This window comes from Mytilus galloprovincialis, chromosome 9 (assembly GCF_965363235.1).
Source record: "Mytilus galloprovincialis chromosome 9, xbMytGall1.hap1.1, whole genome shotgun sequence".
Lineage (NCBI taxonomy): Eukaryota > Metazoa > Mollusca > Bivalvia > Mytilida > Mytilidae > Mytilus > Mytilus galloprovincialis.
This window is the reverse complement of record NC_134846.1, coordinates 44,648,590-44,664,356: the sequence shown is the minus strand read 5'-3', so window position 1 is coordinate 44,664,356 and position 15,767 is coordinate 44,648,590.

Sequence of the window (15,767 nt, the reverse complement as noted above, 5' to 3'; positions counted from 1 at the left end):
TTATGGCATTGACATTGCTGTTTGTTTGACCCAAATAGACAAGTTTAGCATATTTTGAAAAATGTTGTATCTATCTAGTAACTATTAATAAGTGTTGATCTATTCATACAATGATTTGTTAGTTAAAGATATTAAAGGGAAACGTTGCAAACAAAAATATATTATGTTAATTATGTAAAAAAGTCACAAATTCATAAATATTAACCTTTTATTCAGATTGAGAAGAGATCACCATCATTATGAATTGAGAGTTGTTGTCCATTCGTTTGACGTATTTTATCTTTTGATTTTACCATTTAGGGACTCACCGTTTTTAAATTTCATCGGAGTTCAGTATTTTTGTGATTTTACTTTTTCTACATGTAGCTATTTTGACAGCTTTCCGGTTTAAGAAACCATGTGGTTTCATGATATATGAAACCACAAACGACAAAACCCAGCAGTAACTAACGAAGTCGTTATAGTCGTTATCTTGACAAGCGTAAGGTTGTTTTTTAGCTATAGTTTTCGTTTTTAATTTGTTTTTTCATTTTTAACAAATATATAAAAAAGTAAATATATAGGGGAATTAGTAAAAGGTATTTACGTTTACGGATTCTCTCAAAGTTGTAATAGAGTCTTCCGTGTAAGATTGTTTTGGAAAATTTGTTAATAATTATATTATGTAACAAACTTATTCAAATAAATTCGGACCTTCCCTTATTTGATTACCATCATGACTAAATGAATTATCACCAGATGAATTATGAAGTTACACGTCCAGGTATTACACATTAACATTATGCAGATTTATGTATCGCTTAATTTCACATATAATCTTGATATGTGCACATAAAATGCAATACATGTATATCTTTCTATCTATATAATTAAATTTGTTGAACAAAATGTTTAAGAAACTCGCGGGTACAAAAATTTCAGCAAAAAATTAAACATTTGTTTTTTCATTACAAATTTTATTCATTACACTATTAGTTGTTACTTAATGATTTTGTGCAAAAATCAACAAAAAAACCCGATTCGGTTTGGATGACTTTTAAAATGTATCTTTTCTAACACATCGGTGACCTATATTTTTTATTATTGTTTTCTAATAAACAGTACATAAACCAAATAATTGTAAAATTTAAGCGATTTCTGTAGTTACGTTATTTTTTTATTTCGATATTACCTCTATTTCTCCTATTAGTTCAACAGAAAAAAAGGACATTAACAAAAATGTATGCTTCTTTCGGAGGCAGATTGTGAGCCTAAATGAACGGTGACCCCATTTTTTTTATTTCATTTTTCTATTAAGTATATGATAAAGTTCATTTATAAAAAAAATATAGCGAAATCCTATACCAATTTTTTTTATTTATACTCGAGATATGCAAACATTGATAACAAGAGTAGGAAGGTCGTTTGGAAATGTACCTTGAAGGCTATGAATTGTGTAATTCATTTTGAAGTAGCGGTGAAACTTTACTCAGCGGGGTGTCGTTTAATGACAATAATACTATTAGTTATGTATTAGATACAATACAAAGGTAACAAACAAACAGACCGGTAACAACCGTTGCAGGATAGTTTTTCTGCACGACCTTTTCGCCTCGGACCTTGACCTGACTACAAGTGCAGAAAAACTATACGGCAGGTTGTTTCCGGCCTGTTTTTTGTTACTTTTGTTTTGTATCTGACTTGCACGACGTTTCAAGGAAGAAGTATTACATTTTGAAAGACTGAATATTTGAGAAACTTAAATGGTCTCAAAGCAGTAAATGTAAGTTATAGTATAAAGTTAACTCATTTTTTTTCATTTCCCTTCAACCGATTTTTTTTTCTAGCAAAAAAATGAGGAATCCAATAATTTGATAAAAAAAAAGGAACCATTTCAAGTAAAAGATGAATGTTATCACATTTGAGACTTTTAAAATCCAACTTCGTAAAAAAGTAATATATTTAAGAAATATGTTTGTGGTAAATAAGATATCGTTTGATTTTTATGGGTGAAACGGAAATCGGGGAAAAGGGGAGGATAAATTGATTTGAAATAAACAGGGGGATAAATTGATTTGAAATAAACAGGGGGGGGGGGGATAAATTGATTTGAAATAAACAGGGGGGATAAATTGATTTGAAATAAACAGACTGTGATCTTTATTTTGATGAAAAAATTCAGGATGTGCCATTTCATCACCCCTACCCCCCCCCATTCCTCCTTTAAAAAAATGCAAAAATTCAATATTCAGTGGGTCCGGGGTTGGAACCCCTTTTTTGAACGATCAATATATTTGAAAGGGGACATATAATTGGACCCCCTTTTTTCCTGGGTTGGGAACCCCTTTTTTAAAATGGCTAGATCCGCCCCTGATAGATTTGAAGGCAACTTAAATATAAATTTAATAACAATATAAATGTATCAAAAGAATGAATTTTGTCTTCATTAGTGAATGAAATGTTATGAAAAAATGGATTTTGTCTTGTTATTGTATATATAAAGACAAACACTTATTTTTTTTTAATTCATGCTCGTCTCTGCAAGTGTTGATCGCGATTAATTAAACACGTGTTACTATATGATCCAATCGCAGCCTACCGTCCAAAATTGAGGACATAAGTTGAATGATTTTCTTCCAGAGTTGCTGCTTATTTGGCCATTTACTACATGAACACTTTTTATTTATAGGATCAGTCGTGAATTGGTGAGTTGATAGGGATTTTATCTTTTGATGAGATTTGATTTTTATTTGCATAATTCCTGTCTTTTTTAATTGAAATATATATAAACGTCGGTATCATCATTTCTTTACTTTCGGCAATGTCCAAAATACTATTCATGTCCATGTATTGAAGAAAATACGTTTATTGACCGATTATTTTGCTCCTTAAAAGAGGGGGCCGTATGTTCTTCTCTGAATATATTAACTTCGTACCTTTACAACGCCATCACCCTATATATATATATATATTTTTAGATTAGCAATAATATATATATATATACACGGTATTCGAAAAATCAGGAATCATGCAGATCAATAATTTGTTATCTGCTTTACCATAGTAATTTTTTTCTCATAAAAGTTTGGATCAAAATATGTTTTGTTATAGGAGAAAAACATACCACCCCCCTTTTTGAAATTAAATGTCGAATCCCTTAGAGTACTGATATGAATAGTATTTTACTGAAAATATTGATGCTAACGTAAATATTTTATTTAAAAAAAGACAGGAAATATGTCGGTGAACCAAAAAGTTCAAATCTAATTGAAAGTTAAAGTGCCCATGAACTCACTGATCATGCACTAGTGATTCTATTCATAAAAAGTGTCCGTTAACATCTAAAAAGAGTCCATGTATCATCTAAAACGAGTCCGTATAACACCCGTTAATGTACTGTTTTTCTATAGCTCTGCGGGGGGCAAAGTCGTATAATTTGGTGTAATCAGGGGTGTACAGAATTTTACACCGTTGTTGAAAATTCATACACCCTGAGACGCAGCCGAATGGGTGTATGAATCTTCAACAACGGTGTTAAATTCCGTACACCCCTGATTACACCAAGATAACGAATTTATTTCTAAGGAACAATTCCTTTACTCATTTTTAAACCAGGATGTAAAATTGAAAATTGGTAATGAAAAATTTTCAGTGTAACATTTTTTTAACTTCGATGTTGCTGAGCGTTGTCAAATTTATACTTTTTTCTTTATTCTGGGGGAAAATTCAGAAAATTTTTGTGTTCTTTTGAATTTTCTGGTAAAAAAAAATTTATAAAAAAAAATTTAAATATTTAATTTTTTAATTTTTTTTGTCCTCAAATTTATTATTTTTTTATTTTTGACCTCATATATATTTTTTTTTATTTCGGCAAAAATTTTGGAAATTTTGGCAATTTTGGCAATTTTGGCAGTTTTTGGCAAAATTTTGTTCATCCCGGGGTGACCAAGGATGGGGTGTTATTTACACCGGGGTAATTAACCAATCAGATTGCAGGATTTGCTGCATAAGAAATAAAAACATTTCTCACAAAATTATCAACACATACTTATAGATTATCGTTGATCATCTTAACGAGATTGATTTTCTCGCTTGAGACGGGACGGCGAGAGCAAGAAAGGCAATCGAATCTTTATTCCTTTTATCTATTATGCTCATTAAGTACGTTATCACAAGTATAAATGTAATTAATCCTTCACATATAATTCCATATGCAGGTTCAAAGGATCTGCCCAAAACAGTACGATAGTAACTATGATCTTCAAAATTGACATTGTGTACAGCCTGGAATATTGAAATAACAAAATTATGAGTTTCAGGAAATGCTTTATGTACACTTTTGGAAATATAAGTTAGAAATAAAACCAGGGCGGAATATCATATGAAATTATTTAGGGCAGATCCGACGTTAAACATTTTGAATCCAGGAATATAATTTTTTTTAACTCTAATGCCTTTCGGCGAATAGTCGATATTATATCGGACAGTCTGGAACATTAAAATGTTTACTAGTATTACATTGGTTGTAATGAATTACATTGATTTCCCAGTGAAAAAACCGGATAATTTCACATGTGAAATAAATGTGGTTATTTCACTGCTCTGGCGTCATACAACAATAGTCGTTGTCAAGACGTCAATATTTTTTATATAAATAAGGCCGTGAGTTTACTCGTATGAATTGTTTTAAATTGTCATTTCGGGGCCTTTTATAGCGGACTTTGCGGTATGGGCTTTTCTCATTGTTGAGGGCCGTACGGTGACCTATAGTTGTTAATTTCGGTGTCATTTTGATATCTTGTGGACGGTTGTCCCTTTGGTTATCATACCACATCTTTTTATTTATAATAACGTCGGATCAAAACAATTTTGCCAATGTATCAATAAATAGAATAAGTAAGCAAATGATTCAAATATCGAAAAATATACAAAAAAATGACCGAATAACACTGATAATTAACTCATGCGCTATGCACATTCTCGAATTAATGAGTTGTTCGGTCACTTGTTGAATATTTTGCTCTTTTTGAGTTCTTCGATCAGTATCTATAATTATCATAATTATGAGCTTCCAGGAAGAGCTTAACTATCCTTTTTAATACAAATTGATGACTCGTTCACACGTACATTTAATTCAAAATTAATTTCGAATCGAATTCGCTAATCTTGTATAAACTCTTTTCTTTTTTCATTTCGATCCGAATTCGAATTGGCTAGTTCGTATTATTCAAATCGCATTAGAAATATTTTTTTTAATGAGAATTAATTCGAGTTAAAGTGTAACTGAGGTGTGGACGCTTCCTAAAATGTAATTCGAATTCGATTATAATTGATTAATTGATAATATAAATGAAAAGTTCACATCGTCCAGACACTGAAGTGAATATATGACTTGCATTGCAATTCCTATTAAAATTTACATGAGCCATAGCTTGTTGCAATTTTCATAGAAAAAAAACATCATAGCAAACTGTTTATATATAAATATATAAATAAATGTAAAATATACAGTAATCAGTTCTATGAATAACTTATTGAATTATGCTTCAAGTGTTCCTATCATGATATTTGCAACATTGCAGATTGAGTTATCTATGAAGTGCAAACAAGGTCTGGTTCATCAAAGGACGTCTCCAAGCAATATTTAAGACGATGAACAGCAATTCAAACATTGTTTCTATATGTATCGGTGATTGTTTTGTACTTAATGTTTATATCTCTCTCTGGTACATCAACATTACTGATGCATTTGTTTTAATTTACATAAACTGCACATGTTCTAATATTCTTTATAACCTGTATTTGCTGCTTGAAACACAGTAAAATGACATTAAACATGTTTTAAAAAATGACCTTACCTTTGTCAAACCTGCTCCCGCTATCCCTCCAATTATTTGAGCAATAGGATAGAAAATGGTCGTTTTGGAGAAACCACTACTTATGCTCACAGCAAGAGTAATTGCTGGATTGAAATGACCTCTGCTGAAATAAAAATCCTCCAATAATGTATAAGCAGGTTCAACACATTAAAATAAATTATAATTGAACTAACTGGTACTTTTTCGGTTTTGCGTTCCTTTATTATCGTTTTTTAATTGTGCTTATTATATAATGATCAGGTAAATGGGACGGACAGGGTCGTGTTTTTGAACTTTTGATTTTGCCATTTGATTTGGGTCTTCTGTTTTGAATTTTCCTTCCTTTTGAGTAATTTTGTGGCTTTACTTTTTTATCCACTATAGTACAACAGTGAGTTTGGTGTGAACTATGCTGTACAAAAAACCTATATTTCAATGGAAATAACAAAAAATTTACCTTATTTTCCCAAAAGCTACCATCAGTGATGCTAATACGAAACCTGGAGCCAATAGATAGTTGGGGTCTGTTGTAATAAAGACATAGAACAATGTACCAAGGAATTCCACAAAAATTGCCCTTAGCAAATCTTTATTCCTGTTAGAAATTGAGCGTTTCCTGATTGTTTCATCCGAATAAATGTATTCCGTACCATCATAGACAGTCATTCCTTCTGTGAATATGACTTGTTGGTCTTGAGCTACATCTAAATCTCTGTTTCTTAAATGGAGGTCGGTTGTCATAGTTTTCAATGGTAAGTACAGTTGTATAGATATTTCTTCTACGTTAGTTTAGATGATCGTTAAAAAGTATACATACTACAATTAATTTGAATTTTCAAACAGTGTGGAAACTATTGTTTACATTATTTTTCATACAAGTTTACAACAAATGGTAGGAAATACTTGAGTTTTGATTACAAAAAAACAAAAAAACACTTGACAGATGAACAATCGAAATGGAGATGAGAGTACCCATAGACGGAAATATTAAATGAATGATCAAAGAGAAATACCAATAAGGATACATAATGAAATAATTCGTATAAACATTCTACTTCTTTTTTTATTGGCTAACAGCAACCTTGTCTCATTTTGAAATTAACCTTTATTTCAACTTGATATGTAACATTTATGATGACACAAGCTTCCACAATAAAGTGCATTTGGTAAATAAAATATTTTTTAAAAATATAAATAGTGTTTTCATAATCCTAGCAAATAAATGTAATCATAATTATTGAAATCTTCTTTTATTGATTTTAGAGGGTTGTAAAAAATATAATCACAAAATAACTTAAATACGAGGAAAATTCAAATCGGAAAGTCACTAATCAAATGAAAAAATCAAAATATCAAACACATTAAATGAATGGATAACAACTGTCATATTCCTGACTTTGTACGTACAGGCATTTTGCTAAGTTGAAGATGTTGGATTGAACCTGGTTTTATAGTTATCTAAACCTCTAACTTTTATGACAGTCGCATTAAAATCCATTATATTGACAACGATTTGTGAACAAAACAAACAGATATATACTTGTATTTTTGTCCATCTGATGAGTTAAGCCTCTTTCAACTGATCTTTATAGTTAGTTCTTATGTTGTACTGTTATACCACTGTCCCAGGTTAGGGGGAGGGTTGGGATCCCGCTAACATGTTTAACCCCGCCACATTATTTATGTATGTGCCTGTCCCAAGTCAGGAGCCTGTAATTCAGTGGTTGTCGTTTGTTTATGTGTTACATATTTGTTTTTCGTTCAATTTTTTACATAAATAAGGCCGTTAGTTTTCTCGTTTGAATTGTTTTACATTGTCTTATCGGGGCCTTTTATAGCTGACTATGCTGTATGGGCTTTGCTCATTGTTGAAGGCCGTACGCTGACCTATAGTTGTTAATGTCTGTGTCATTTTGGTCGTTTGTGGATAGTTGTCTAATTGGCAATCATACCACATCTTCTTTTTTAGATATAGATCTAATAAGTAAAAATGTAAAAAAATAGGGGTACAGCAGTCAACATTGTGTTATAATCGTTATCACTATGAACCAAACAAATATGTAACAAAGAAGCACAAAAAGGCATATAGACAAAGAACAAAAGCAAAAATTAAAGACAAGAAGAAAAAATATTTACGGTAGCACAATTACCATGATACACAATGACGGGACGTATAATTACAGATTCGCGTCATATGTATCAAAGTAACACAAAAAAATGCATATAGACAAAGCACATAAGCAAATGAAAGACAAGAATACAAAAATTAGCATAGAACAATAACACAATGACGGCATGCATAATTACAGTGTCATTACAAATGGATATCACCAAAACAGACTAAACAGTGAAATTTATATTCATAAAGACAAATAAAAGAATACAATAACACGTTATTACGACAATTAACAACGTCAGAATCAATACTGCTGTCGATCGTGCGCAAATGTTTAGAACAAAGCGCATGGTCCACCCTTCATACAAAATGTACTTCGGTCAACTTTATTACACCCCATTAAATGTACGAAAAAGGCATTTAATTCTTGAATAAAAGTCAAGTATGGAGTACAGATGTATTGGTTTAATATTTTCACAATGAAAAAACTGAAGCTTTTGTTTCTATTTAAAATAATGAATGATTATTATGGTTGTAACAGTCTGTTGTATGCCAGCCTACGATAGACTAGGCCTTATATTTTCTGTTCTAGTTGTCCGTCCCATATTTGGTTTTAGTTTAGATCATCATAGTTTATCATAAAGAGCTGGTTTCATCAAATTGAAATTATATATTTAGGATAATTGTTCAGATAAATTGAACTTTTATTGCAGATTACGGTTTTAATAACGATTACAGGTGTAACACCACTAATTCGGGCCCGGCCAGAAAGTAGTACATATTTAACACAAAATAGTGTAACTTTCAAAATATGTACAATATTTAAGTATTTTTTGGTATCAAATGAAAGATGGAGGACTAGTGATCATTGAAGAACACTTTTTGACATATAATTTTGAATATTAAAAAAACATTAAATATTAAAAAGAGGGTACATTTTGTCTGTTTGTTAGATCTGAAGTACCTGTTTTGGTACATTCGCAGTTCTGGGAACCAGTAGTTTCTTGTATGTCATTAAAGGTATGTTGAATTTTTCAGAACAAGACACAATAAAGTGTTGATATGACATGCAATGATTGTCACTTTATTTGAACTTAAAACAAAAGAGGTGTGCCTGCTTGAAATGGAGGAATTTAACATAGAAAGCAATGGGATCATCAATTAGTGGTGTACTTCATACACTGTTTACAAAGCGCGGGGCTTTCAAATAAAGGAATTGTAAACCAGTTATAGTTCAATATTTGCGGCTCGAGTAAACAAACATGCGCTTTTAATTGATGGATTATGGCTCACCATATTTAAAGACTTAGGATAACAGATTTCGCAATGAAGTATTATTGATAATGTTTTAAGTCTCCGGTAATTACATTAGATCTAAAGAGCTTGTTTTGCTCAACCTTCGTGTTCACATGTACATTTTTAACAATGACCACCCTCCAACTTTAAACAAAAACAAAACATAATTCATGAAAAAAAGATCGCTTTCAATATCTCACTGTTTCAACTGTTTTTTTTTATTTTCAAAATAAAAAAAAAGGTATAAATGGTCATTGAGGATTAATACATTTATAAGAAGTTGGAAGATAATTTCGAAATGTGACCTTTAAGAAGTCCTTGTACTGTCAACAGTTCATCTCTTTCTGTTACAGTTTTGGAATGATATGAATACATGGGAAAGATTAAGTAGATATATTGTACTGTTGATAATTTTTCTATCTAACTTTTTTCTGTATCAGATAAATGTTTCACCAAAGTGTAAAAATTGGCAAACAGTGATTCAAACAACTTATCTAAGGAGTCGACGGAAAAATTAGAAGATCTTGGTTTTAACATTGGGACTGACGACGTACGTCAAGTGATGAGAAAAACCAACTTGATCTGTTGAATCAGATGAGCTTAAAAGTATATAGTGACAGTTACCTTGTGTTTAAACTTTAAGAAACAAAGTGTGCAAATTTGAAATGCATAAAAAACAAAACTTGTTTTCGGGTAAAGAATTTATCCTTACATAAAAATTTCCTTTAAAAAAAAATAATGTTGAGAAATATGTGTAATTGATATTTTTTTCACGGATGTGTAATGACAATAACTTTGACGGTAGATGTGCCGATAAACAAAGTTGATAATATTTATTACATAACTTTTCAGCGACTCAACGGAATACACAACGTCGTTGATAATGCCTGATTTCGTCTCAAAGTCGTTATACGAGCATTTGGGAGCAAATGAGTGACTGAGTGTAGGGAAGGACGATACACGTTAATTTCAACTACCCAATCCCTGCATGGTGCTGGCTGTTTTTACTGGATTAATGGTTCTGTCTCTTTTATAACAATTCTAAACAGTTATATACTTTGTTGCAAAAAAGTGAAAAACAAATTAGCAATACATTAATGGTTCTCTATATTTTTAAAATTATAATTCTTTATATGTACAAATATATTATAAAAAATTAGCTTTTGATTTTGCCGTTTGTTTGGGTGAAACCAAGCTGCATATCTATATGTTTCATTGTATTGGTAAGAATTCGACGAAAACCTGTTGATGAAAAGTTCTATAAAAATTTGCTAGTTCATTATTTGCCATTTTTCCTTTTTTCCCAAAATGATAGATAAAGTTTAACTACCCAGGTATTGTTTTAGAATTCTGTAATTTAAATTCTGCTACAAAGTGCTACACAAAAAATCCAAGGAACTCTGTTTGATTCTAATATACGTTAATTTTCGTGATTTCTTTTTGGAACTTACTTATCATAAAAAAAATGCTATGACCATGATATATTATAGTTAAACCCGCATTTTGTTGCAAATATTAGAACGTTTGAAACATCAATTACAATACAAAATAACTGTTCAGTAAAACATTTAGTCATATAAATCTATATTATTCATCTGGATTCTGTACCCCTAGAACATCCAGTTTTGACAACATCTGAAAACAAAATGACGCAACATATTGGGAAGATTTAAAACATTAAGATTGGTAACAAGAATAACGTTCTACAATTAAAACATTCTAAACATGATATTTTTTTCTAAACCGATGCAACCAACTTATCATGACGATCTTTTTGAATAAGAGATTCGCATCAATATTAACGCTTAAGGTGGCTCGGGCCTATTCGAAGTTTCTATCAGAAGTGCCGTATTTTATATAACTGTTCAGTAAAACATTTAGTCATATGTTGCAAATATTAGAACGTTTGAAACATCAATTACAATACAAAATAACTGTTCAGTAAAACATTTAGTAATATAAATCTATATTATTCATCTGGATTCTGTACCCCTAGAACATCCAGTTTTGACAACATCTGAAAACAAAATGACGCAACATATTGGGAAGATTTAAAACATTAAGATTGGTAACAAGAATAACGTTCTACAATTAAAACATTCTAAACATTATATTTTTTTCTAAACCGATGCAACCAACTTATCATGACGATCTTTTTAAATAAGAGATTCGCATTAATATTAACGCTTAAGGTGGCTCGGGCCTATTCGAAGTTTCTATCAGAAGTGCCGTATTTTTGGTTATTTTATTCTTTAAACAAAATGAATCAAATTTGTCGAAAAAAAATAGGGGGTCACGGACCATTTAAGCTCAAAATTTTACTTTTAAACAGGTATGTTAAAGGAACCATTTTTCAATGAAATGATATTTTTATCGGAATATCAAAAAAACGTTCTATAACAATTGGTCCAAAACTGCAATATGCAAAGCTGGAATATAGCTTCAAAGAATGAGCCAATAAAAAACATAGGTCACCGATAAGCAAAAAAAAAATATTTTGCCTTAAAACCCAAATTTCGGCGAGAAAATGGTGAAAATGGGTGAAATGTCACTTTGACCCTTTAAAAAATACGGATAATAACGAAAATATTCTTTTAGTCACATAACAACAATGATTTAACATTTCTAATCAATCAAAATATTTAGAAAAATTATGTCCAATTTACGACAAATACTTTTGCAATTCATGCGTGAAATTATGCGCAGTCGAATAGTCCCGAGCCACCTTAATGTTGTTATGAACTAGCATATTATTAAAATTATGTATTTTTCTGTGCTCAGTATTATTGCGTGTGTTATTATTTCTGTTTTCAATTTTCCTCAGAGTTCAGTATTTTTGTGATTTAACTTTTTATACTGAGATCGTTTCATGTGGTATTGTCATTGTAGCGGTATTTTTAACATTATCATAAGTTTTTGCGGTATTTTTAACATTATTATATTAGCGGTATTTTTAACATTACTATATGAGCGGCAGGTTTGACTAGCTACACAAATCAGGTTCAATAAATAAAATTGAGAATGAAAATATGGAATGTGCCACAGAAACAACAACCGGACCATAGAACAGACAACAGCAGGAGGTCTTCAATGCAGCGAGAAATTCCCGCACCCGGAGGCGTCCTTCAGCTGGACCCTAATCAAATATATATACTAGTTCTTGTTTTTTTCAAAGTGTCCTGTACCAGCATTGATTTCTATGTATTTTGGCGTTTGCTTTTGTTTAATTTCTGTGTTTCTGATGTTCCGTTGTTTTCCTCTTATAGTTGATGCGTTTCCCTTGGTTTTAGTTTGTTACCCGGATTTGTATTTGCTTAATCGAATTAATACTACTGTTGCCTTTATTTAATTAAATATTTTCAAAAATTGATTATTTTACTTACAATATGAAGTTAGTCATTGGGTTCTGCAACAACAGGGTTCTGTACTTAATATGAATCTGAAATACATTATATGTATTGAACACAATACAACTATTATTAGTAGGTTGTATGTTTTTTTATTTTCTGTCATATTTGTTTCTCGCTGATTATTTTGTCATAAGTCAGGTCTTTGGTTTGTCTAGTTTGAGTTGTTCACATTTGTTTTTCGTTGCCTAGTATTTTGAGATATGTAATGTTTGTATCTATGCCATCCCTGGTTTTTTTTTATTATACGAAACAAAATCTGAAGTTATATTAACCTATAAACAACAGCCGCTACTATTGATCCAGCTGTAGGTCCGACCCAGTACACATAGTGATACTTCCATACGACATGACTGTACTTGGAGTTCGACAGACACACGACAGGGCCGAAACTTCGTGCAGGATTCATGGATCCACCGGTCACATTCAAACTGCAAGTTAAGCAGGTTTTAAATACAACAGTGAACAGAACGAGGCTTCTATGGTTTTCAATCAAGTTTTTTGTAAAGATCTAAATTCAATCTTGTATCACATATTTTACCCACCTTTATACCAGAGTAGGTCAATGCAATTTATACAATAGTGACATATATGAATGCTTCATCCTGTATTGCAGGTTGATTCATTTATAGAGGACAGACTATAGATGTTCAATTTCACAATCCACACGTATTTTGATGACTTTTGATAATAACTATTAAGGAAGTATTATAATGTATGATCAAGAAGTACAATATATGTAGAAAAAAGATATAAACAAAATTATAATACAACTAAATACGACCGTAAGCATAGGTACACAGTGTCATTTATAATATTCATTCTCTCCATTGGTCTAAGGAAGCAAGTTACCCTTCCGGAGCACCTGCGATCACCCCTAGTTTTTGGTGGGGTTCGTGTAGTTTATTCTTTAGTTTTTTATGTTGTGTCATTTGTACTATTGCTTGTCTGTTTGTCTTTTTCATTTTTAGCCATTGCGTTGTCAGTTTATTTTCGATTTATGAGTTTGACTTTCTGGTATCTTTAGTTACTCTTTTAGCTTGTAAGATAATAAATTCTTAAACACACTGATCACGTACACTCTATATGTGCGCTCATAAAATACCATTGATATAATAATAATATATTTATAACTTGTTAGAGCTCACAAAGTCAACATCAACACTTTTTAGGCAATTGCAGGAATGAGGAATTCTCACTTTATTTTTATTTAGTAAAAATTTGAACGCTTAATTTCTAGAAGAAACCGTAAAATTATTAATCTGTTCTTATAAATATGTCACAAGGCCATCAATTCATTTTTTTCATGTTTCATTTTTTTATCAATTCATTTTAAGATTTTTATATATATTATGATTAATAACTTAACCAAGAGTTCCAAATGGTGAAGTTGAATTTTACGGACGCCACCACGAGTTGGTTGACCGTTATGCAATAACCGTTTCACAGATGATATCGGATATGTACATTATGTCGTAACTACAATCCACTTTCCTTTTCACGAATGTGACCTACCGAAATAGACTATTTATCGTTTTGAAATATCATGAGTAACACAACAGGTCTGACATGTGGAGCAGGATCAGTTTACCCTTTTAGAGAGCACGGGATCATCCCCAGTTTTTGATTGTCCCTCTTGGATCTTTAAATATATTTGAATACTCTAAACTCTATATGAGTTTGGTCCATAAGGTAATATGAACGACTGGTAACGCGATCGATGCGTGTTGCAAGCATAGATTTCTTTGAGAATGCTCAATTATTTACCTCTGAAAAGAAATATATATTAAAAGTTAGCAACTACAAACATTGAACAAACATAAGCCAGACAATTAAAAGTTTGCCTTATAAAGTGTTTAACTAGAATTCAATAAACCAAGATTTTGACTTATCATGAACTATAACACGTTGGAAAATGAAAGGGTTTCCATTGGTATAGAAATATTGTCAGTTGTACTTCTCCAACATTGCAGTCAAACCGATGCACAGAGGTAGTCCTTTTTTGAAGTGAGGAAGAGGAAGTTAAATTCAACGTATTTTTTAGAATGACTTCTGCGCTATCTGTGTGTTACAAAAATGGGACGAAAGATACCAGAGGGACAGTCTAACTCATAAATCGAAAAAAAAAATGACGCCATGGCTAAAAACGAAAAAGATAAACATACAAACAACAATACACATGTCACAACATAGAAAACAAAAGAATAAGCAACACGAACTCCAACAAAAGCTAGGGGTTATCTCAGGTGCTCCGAAAGGGTAAACTTCAACTACTATTTGACGGATTCAAATTGGACCTACTGTTAAGCTTATATTGTGACACTAAATTATTGATTTTGTAAATAGAACACTTGATTAATCAACCTTCATCCTTGTCAACATGCTTTTCAAAACCTACATATCGGGGTACAATCACTCAATTATATATTCAATCAACAAGTCAATCATTTATGCTCGGGGAAAAAGTGTGCAGATTCAAGTCATAAGTATAAAGTTGAAGAACATTGATGAACCAAATTTCCCCCAAAAGTTGTACCAAATACCGATAAGGCAATCTATGAAATCATTCGTTTTTCCAATACTTTATACTTTGCAAACAGATAATTTATTAGAAGTTAATACCGTATAATTGATTTTTTCGCAACTATATATCTTCGAGAAATGCCTCTTCCGGATCAAGAATGTAGAAGAGGGACGAAAGATACCAAAGGGACAGTCAAACTCATAAATTTAAAACAAACTGACAACGCCATGGCTAAAAATGAAAAAGACAAACAGAAAAACAATAGTAAACATGACACAACATAGAAAACAAAAGAATAAACAACACGAACCCCACCAAAAACTAGGGGTGATCTCAGGTGCTCCGGAAGGGTAAGCAGATCCTGCTCCACATGTGGCAAGCGTCGTGTTGCTTATGTGATTACAAAATTTTAATCCGGTAAATAGTCTAATTCGGTAGGTCACATTCATGAAAGGGAAGGGAATTGTAGTTACGACGTAAGGAACATATCCGATATCATTTGTGAAATGGTTATTCCATAACGGTCAACCAACTCGTGATGGCGTCCGTAAAATTTACGAAGGGATGATTTCAACTTCACCATTTGG